Source organism: Vombatus ursinus, unplaced genomic scaffold, assembly GCF_900497805.2.
Source record: "Vombatus ursinus unplaced genomic scaffold, bare-nosed wombat genome assembly UNPS02014791.1, whole genome shotgun sequence".
NCBI classification, from domain to species: Eukaryota; Metazoa; Chordata; class Mammalia; order Diprotodontia; family Vombatidae; genus Vombatus; species Vombatus ursinus.
Window position 1 is genome coordinate 28,341,252 of NW_020954569.1, and position 7,180 is coordinate 28,348,431.

Below are 7,180 nucleotides of genomic sequence, written 5' to 3' on the forward strand. Positions count from 1 at the left end.
AGGTCAGTTGTTTTTCCAATGAGATATTTCATATTGTTTTCTAATTTTACATTCTTTTGGATCTGTTTTACAGTGTCTTGATTTCTCATAAAGTCACTAGTTTCCAATTTCTCTATTCTAATTTTTAAGGAAGTATTTTCTTCAGCAATCTTTTGGACTTCCTTTTCCATTTGTCCAGTTTTGCTTTTTAGGGCATTCTTCTCCTCATTGGCTTTTTGGATCTCTTTTGCCATTTGGGTTAGGCTATTTTGTGTTATTTTCTTCAGTATTTTTTTGGATCTCCTTTAGCAAGCTGTTGACTTGTTCTTCATGATTTTCTTGCATCACTCTCATTTCTCTTCCCAGTTTTTCCTCTACTTCTCTTACTTGCTTCTCAAAATCCCTTTTGGGCTCTTCCAAGACCTGGGACTGATTCATATTTTTCTTGGAGGCTTCGGGTGTTGGTGCTTTGACTTTGTTGTCTTCTTCTGGTTGTATGTTTTGATCTTCTCTGTCACCAAAGTAAGATAATATAGTCTGACTCTTTTTGTGCTGCTTGCTCATGATCCTTGCCATTTACTTGAGCTTTAAGCTTTTTGTTAAGGTAAGAGTCTGCCTCCAATGTGGAGAATGTACTATCCCAAGCTTCAGGGGTTGTACAGTTGTTTTCAGAGATACTTCTAGGGACCTGAAAATGTTCAGTTCTTCCAAGGTGCTGTGATAGGGGACGAGGTGTTTCCTCTCCATCACTACAACAAGCTCCACCACACCAGCACTTCTCCTCGCCCCAGGACCACCACTCAGAACTGTGACCCAGATCCAAGCATGGGCAAAGCAAGAGATTCCTGCCTCAGCACTGGCAAAAAGATCCCTGCAATCACCCTCTGATCAGCCATTTGATTCCCCCTCAGTCTGTGGGCAGAAAGCTCAGGAGGCAGCTGCAGCATGGGACTTGCGACCGAGACCTAGCTTCTCTCTTACCATAGTCACAGACATTTCCCAATGACCTTCTAAGTTGTCTTTGGCCTTCGTGGGTTGAGAAGTCTGGAAACTGCAACAGCTGCCCATGATTCAGTGCTTTGAGGCCTGCTCCAGGGTTGTTGCAGCCTGCACGCCCACACCGAACTGCACTCCTCTTCGTGTCTGGCACGATATACCTTTACAATCCACCATCCAGGTTGTCTTGGGCCGGAAATTTGTTTCACTCTGTCTTTTTGTGGGTTCTGCTGCTTTAGAATTTGTTTAGAGTCATTTTTTTATGGTATTTGGAGGGGTTTGGGGAGAGCTCAAGCAGGTCACTGCTTTCACTCCACCATCTTGGCTCTGCCTCCCAAAATGAATTTTACTAATGGCCAAAGGAATAAAGGGAAATAAAACATATATTATTCTATATTATCAAATATAGAATAGTTGAATTCTAGATCATGGCAACCTTATCCTGAGATTTTCCTAAAATATAGAGGACTGGACAGTTTCTTGTTGTTAATGAGGCCCTTTTCTATCTAACTAGCTTCCTAACCTGACTCCACAATAAGAACAGCCACCTTGATAGCTTAGGGAAGATCTCATCTTTTCTCCTGGGAACTTGCTTTCTCCTACCCCAATCTATTTTGACTACTACACACTTCAAAATTAGAACTGATTTTTACTTGTTGTCTCCTTCATATTTAGAATTTATCTTAACCTTTAACAAGATTGTGTGTGTGTGCACATGCTATTCCATGTATGTCTTATGGGGAAGGTCATATTGAAGGGATTGTTGCAAATTATTAGTGTTTCAAATTCTTCATGGTAAGGAGAGTTATGGAGGTATTCTGAAAAAAAATGTTTCCCCCGATCTAGTATTATTTAGATTTTCTTTATTTAATTGAATGTGAAAATCAGAATTTTCTCACCTAATTCTCTGATGAAACCATGTTGAGAGTTGTAACTATATTCCTAAAATTAGACATCTAGTTGAATTGGCCAGCCTGCAAAAAACATACATAATGATGATAAGTAAAAATGAGTACAGTTACTTCAAAAAAAGAAACAGGTAAATTTGTGAGTTGAAGAATAAAACAATGAAATGTAAGCTTGAAGAATGACTGGGAGATATCATATATACATCAATGGTAGATATCACAGAAAAAAATAAGGTCATAGAGAGCCATATGTTATTATAGACCCAGAGCCAGGAATGAAGAAAAAAAGAGATAAAATATCTAAATCAGAATAACATGTGTAGAATTTGCAATGTAATCCTTTTTATGTGCAAAGCAAATTGAATAAGATGTAATATTAGAAAATGTAGGAATTATACTGTAATTTAAAAAATATTCACCTACTTATTTAACACCTATTATTTACAAAACATTCTTTGTATAAGAAATACAGGAAATTAAGACTTGGTCCTTATTGAATGGAATTTATAATCTAACCTGGGAGATATGATACATTTATAAATATGCCGTGTCATACAACAATCATAACACAATGACATTACTGAGCTATGACAACTTGTAGGAACGAAATATCATTTCTGAATATAAAGATAAGTCCATTGTTATAGTTCTGTACTTGGAATTGATTTTGTCAGTTAAGATTATTAACCTGTGTCGTGAACAGACTCAAAGAATTTTAAATTTATCAAACATAATTAAGAATGAGGGTTTATTTAAAAGGATCATAATGCTATAAATATTTTGGAGTGAAGTTTTTTTTTTATTCTTGATGGTCTTCTTGGGGCACAAGTCAAGTAATGGAATCTTTTCAAAGTATATGGACACTTTAGTCACTTTATATAAATAATTCCAAATTGCTTTCCAAAATGCTTGCATCATTTCACAGCTCTATCAGCAGTATTTTAGGGTGCCGTTTCTACCCCTCTGACATAGACTGTTGCTACTATTTTGTTATTATTTTTTGCTAATTTGCAAATTGTGAAGTGAAAATTCAGAGTTGGTTGAATTTTTATTTTATTTATTATTAGGAATTTGGAGCTGTTTTCATGGGATTATCAATATTTTACAGTTCTTTTGAGAATTTCATGTCCTTTGACTATCTCTTGGGGAATGGCTAATATACATGCATATGTATCACACATACATGCATATATCATATAAAGATATATGTATATATAATATAATATGTATGTATGTATATATATCTTCATGTATGATATGTAGCTATCCAAATAACCATATATAAGGTCACTCTATATGTACACACACACACACACATACTCACACCAAATTCTTGTCAGAGAAATTTGATAGAAAAATTTATTATTCCTTATTTTACCACTTCCCTTTCTATCCTAGATATATTAATGTTGTCTGTGTGGAAGCTTTTGATTTTCAACCAATCAAAGTTATCTGTTTTATATTTTGACTCTATGTTTGGTTAAGAATAGATCTCCTGTCCATAGCTACAAGATGTATAGGACTTTTCTATCTTTTTTTTAAATAGTATGAGTTTTAACATCAAAATTATAGAGTCATTTAGAATGTATCATGGAATGTGGCATATAGTGTTTTTCTGAACCTAAATTTTCCCAAATTGCTTTCCAGTTTTCCTAGGAAAAATTTTTTTAAATTAAATAGTTTCCTCCCCACCCCAAGGTAATTTGTTTTCCACTTTATCAAATACAATATTTTTGAGTTTCATTATTTCTGAATCTCTCTTATTGAATGTTCTACTGATTTATCGCTATTGCTTAGGCAGTACCAGAAAATTTTGATGATTGCTAGTTTTTGTATCATAATTTGAAGTCTAGAAGGCTTTTCCTTCTTCATATCTACTTCATTTCATTATTTACTTCAATATTTCACATCTTTTGTTTATTGAAATGAATTTATTTTACTTAGCAAACTATAAAGTACTGCTTTGGTAATTTGATTAGTATAACATTAAAATGTAAATATCATTTTCATTTTTATTATATTGGCATAGACATGATCATATCCTCCAACTATTTAAGTTATTATTAAATTTTTTGTTTGTTTTTTTGTTTTTTTAAAATTTTTTTATTAATTTATTTTGATTTATCAATAATCACTTCCATATGCTTTAGAGTTTAAAATTTTTCTCCCTCTTCCTCCCCACCACCCTCCCCAATACGGTGCATAATCTGATATAGGCTATACATTTACATTCATATTAAACATATTTTCACATTAGTGATGTTGTAAGTAGAAATTAAAATCAATAGGAGGAAGGATCAGAAAGAGGAAATAAAACTCAACAGAAGAGAAAAAGAATAACAATTTGGCTTCCATAGTTCTTTCTTTGGGTGTGGATAGCATTTTCCATCACAAGGCCTCTGGAGATGTCTTAGATCCTTGTATTGCCAGGAAGGGTTAAGTTTATCAATATATAGTCATCACACAATGTGGCTGTTATGGTGTACAACATTCTCTTGGTTCTGCTCACTTCACTCAGCATCAGTCCATACAAGTCTTTCCAGGTTTTTCTGAAGTCAGCCTGTTCATCATTTCTTATAGCACAATAGTATTCCATCACATTCATATACCACAACTTGCTCAGCCATTCCCTAGTTGATGGGCATCCTCTGAATTTCCAATTCTTTGCCACCACAAAAAGAGCTGCTATGAATATTTTTGTACATGCAGGTCCTTTTCCCATTTGTGTGATCTCTTTGGTATATAGCCCTAGAAGTGCTATTACTGGGTCAAAGGGTATGTACCTTTTTATAGCCCTTTGGGTATAGTTCCAAATTGCTCTCCAAAATGATTGGATCATTTCACAACTGCACCAACAATGCATTAGTGTTCCAATTTTCCCACATCTTCTCCAACATTTATCATATTCCTGTTTTGTCATGTTGGCCATTCTGATAGGTGTGATGTGGTCCCTCAGAGTTGTTTTGATTTGCATTTCTCTAATCAATAGTGATTTAGAGAATTTTTTCATATGACTATAGATGGCTTTAATTTCTTCATCTGAGAACTGTCTGTTCATATCTTTTGACCATTTATCAATTGGGAAATGGCTTGTATTCTTATATATTTGACTTAATTCTCTATGTATTTTAGAAATGAGGCCCTTATCAGAGAGACTGGTTGTAAAAATTCTTTCCCAATTTTCTACTTTCCTTCTAATCTTAGTTGCATTGGCTGTGTTTATGCAAAAACTTTTCAATTTAATGTAATCAAAATTATCTATTTTGCTTTTTGTAATGTTCTCTATCTCCTGTTTGGTCATGAATTCTTCTGTTCTCCATAGATCTGACAGGTAAACTATTCCTTGCTCTCTCAGTTTGCTTATAGCATCAGTCTTTATATCTAAATGATGTACCCATTTTGACTTTATTTTGGTATATGGTGTGAGATTTTGGTCTATGCCTAGTTTCTTTGGGTTTATCAAATAACATATTACTATAGTCATTGACTACTGTGTCTTGCATACTTAACCTATTCCACTGATCCACCACTCTATTTCTTAGCCAGTACCAAGCAGTTTTGATGATTGCTGCTTTATAATACAATTTAAGGTCTGGAATGGCTCGGCCACCTTCCCTTGCATTTCTTTTCATTAGTTCTCTTGATATTCTGGACCTTTTGTTCTTCCAAATTAATCTTGTTATTACTTTTTCTAACTCTATAAAATAATTTTTTGGTAGTTTGATTGGTGTGGCACTGAATAAGTAAATTAGCTTAGGTAGAATTGTCATTTTTATTACATTAACTCAGCCTACCCATGAGCAACTGATGTTTTTCCAATTATTTAGATCTGATTTTATTTGCGTGAAAAGTGTTTTGTAATTGTGTTCATAGAGTTCCTGGGTTTGTTTCAGGAGGTAGACACCTAAATATTTTATAATGTTTAGAGTAAGTTTAAATGGAATTTCTCTTTCTATCTCTTGCTGTTGGGCTTTGTTGGTAATATATACAAATGCCTATGATTTATGTGGGTTTATTTTATAGCCTGCAACTTTGCTAAAGTTGTTTATTATTTCAAGTAGTTTTTTACTTGATTCTCTAAGTATAATGGATAAGGATAAGTATAAGGCTGCAAGGTCCTGTGTAATCTTGACTGTGGTTCCATGATATTTAAATTGTTTCTTTCTGGCTGCTTGCAGTAATTTCTCTTTAATCTGGTAATTTTGGAATTTAGGTATTATATTCCTTGGCATTTTCAATTTGGGATCTCTTTCAGGTGAGGAGCAATAGATTCTTTCTATAGTTATTTTACCTTCAGGTTCTAGGACTTCAGGGCAGTTTTCCTTTATGATTTCCTGAAGGATATTGTCCAGGTTCTTTTTTTCATCATGACTTTCAGGTATGCCTATAATTTTTAAATTGTCTCTCCTGGATCGATTTTCCAGGTCAGCTGTTTTACCCAGGAGGTATTTTACATTTTCATCTATTTTTTCATTTTTTTGTTTCTGTTTAACTGATTCTTGCTCTCTCATAGAGTCATTAGTTTCCATGTGTTCAATTCCAATTTTTAACATATTGTTTTCTTCCATTAGATTTTGTACTTTCTTCTCCAATTGGTCAATTGTATTTTTAAGGGATTTATTTTCTTCAGTGTACTTTTTTCCAGTTGGCCAATTGTATTTTTAAGGGCTTGTTTTCTTCAGTGTACTTTTTTTCCAATTGGCCAATTGTACTTTTAAAGGACTCCTCTACCTCTCTCATTTGACTTTTAAAATCCTTCTTGAGTTCTTCTAAGAAGGCTTTTTGGGCTTCAGACCAGTTCATATTCCCTTTTGATGTTGCAGATGTGGGTTTGATGACAGTGTTGTCATCTTCAGAATTTCTGTCTTGATCTTCACTCTTCTCATAATATGAATCTATCGTACATTTCTTTTTACTCATGGTGTTTCTTTATTCCCTAGCCCTTAAAGAGATTAAGCTCTCCTGCTGGGGAGCAAAGGACACTGACCCAAGCTTCTTGTGTTGGGAGCCTAGGTCTTGGTCACTGGCTTTGTGTGCTGGGTCCTCTTATGTTGGCAATTGGAGGCTGTAGGGTTCTGGCAGCTTATCTGGTGTTGGGCTGGAATCAGCTAGGCTGGGACTTTCAGGCAAATCTAGGTCGCCTGCTTTTCCTTTCCTTTAGCTTTGTTTAGCTCCTTTTAGATAAGTGCTGCCAGGTGTTTATCTGCCTGGGGCCCCTTGCAGTGCTACCTCCCTTATTTCTGTTGAGGTACTGGGAGACTTCTTTGCTGTAGAATGCCGAGGCACCTGGTGGTTTT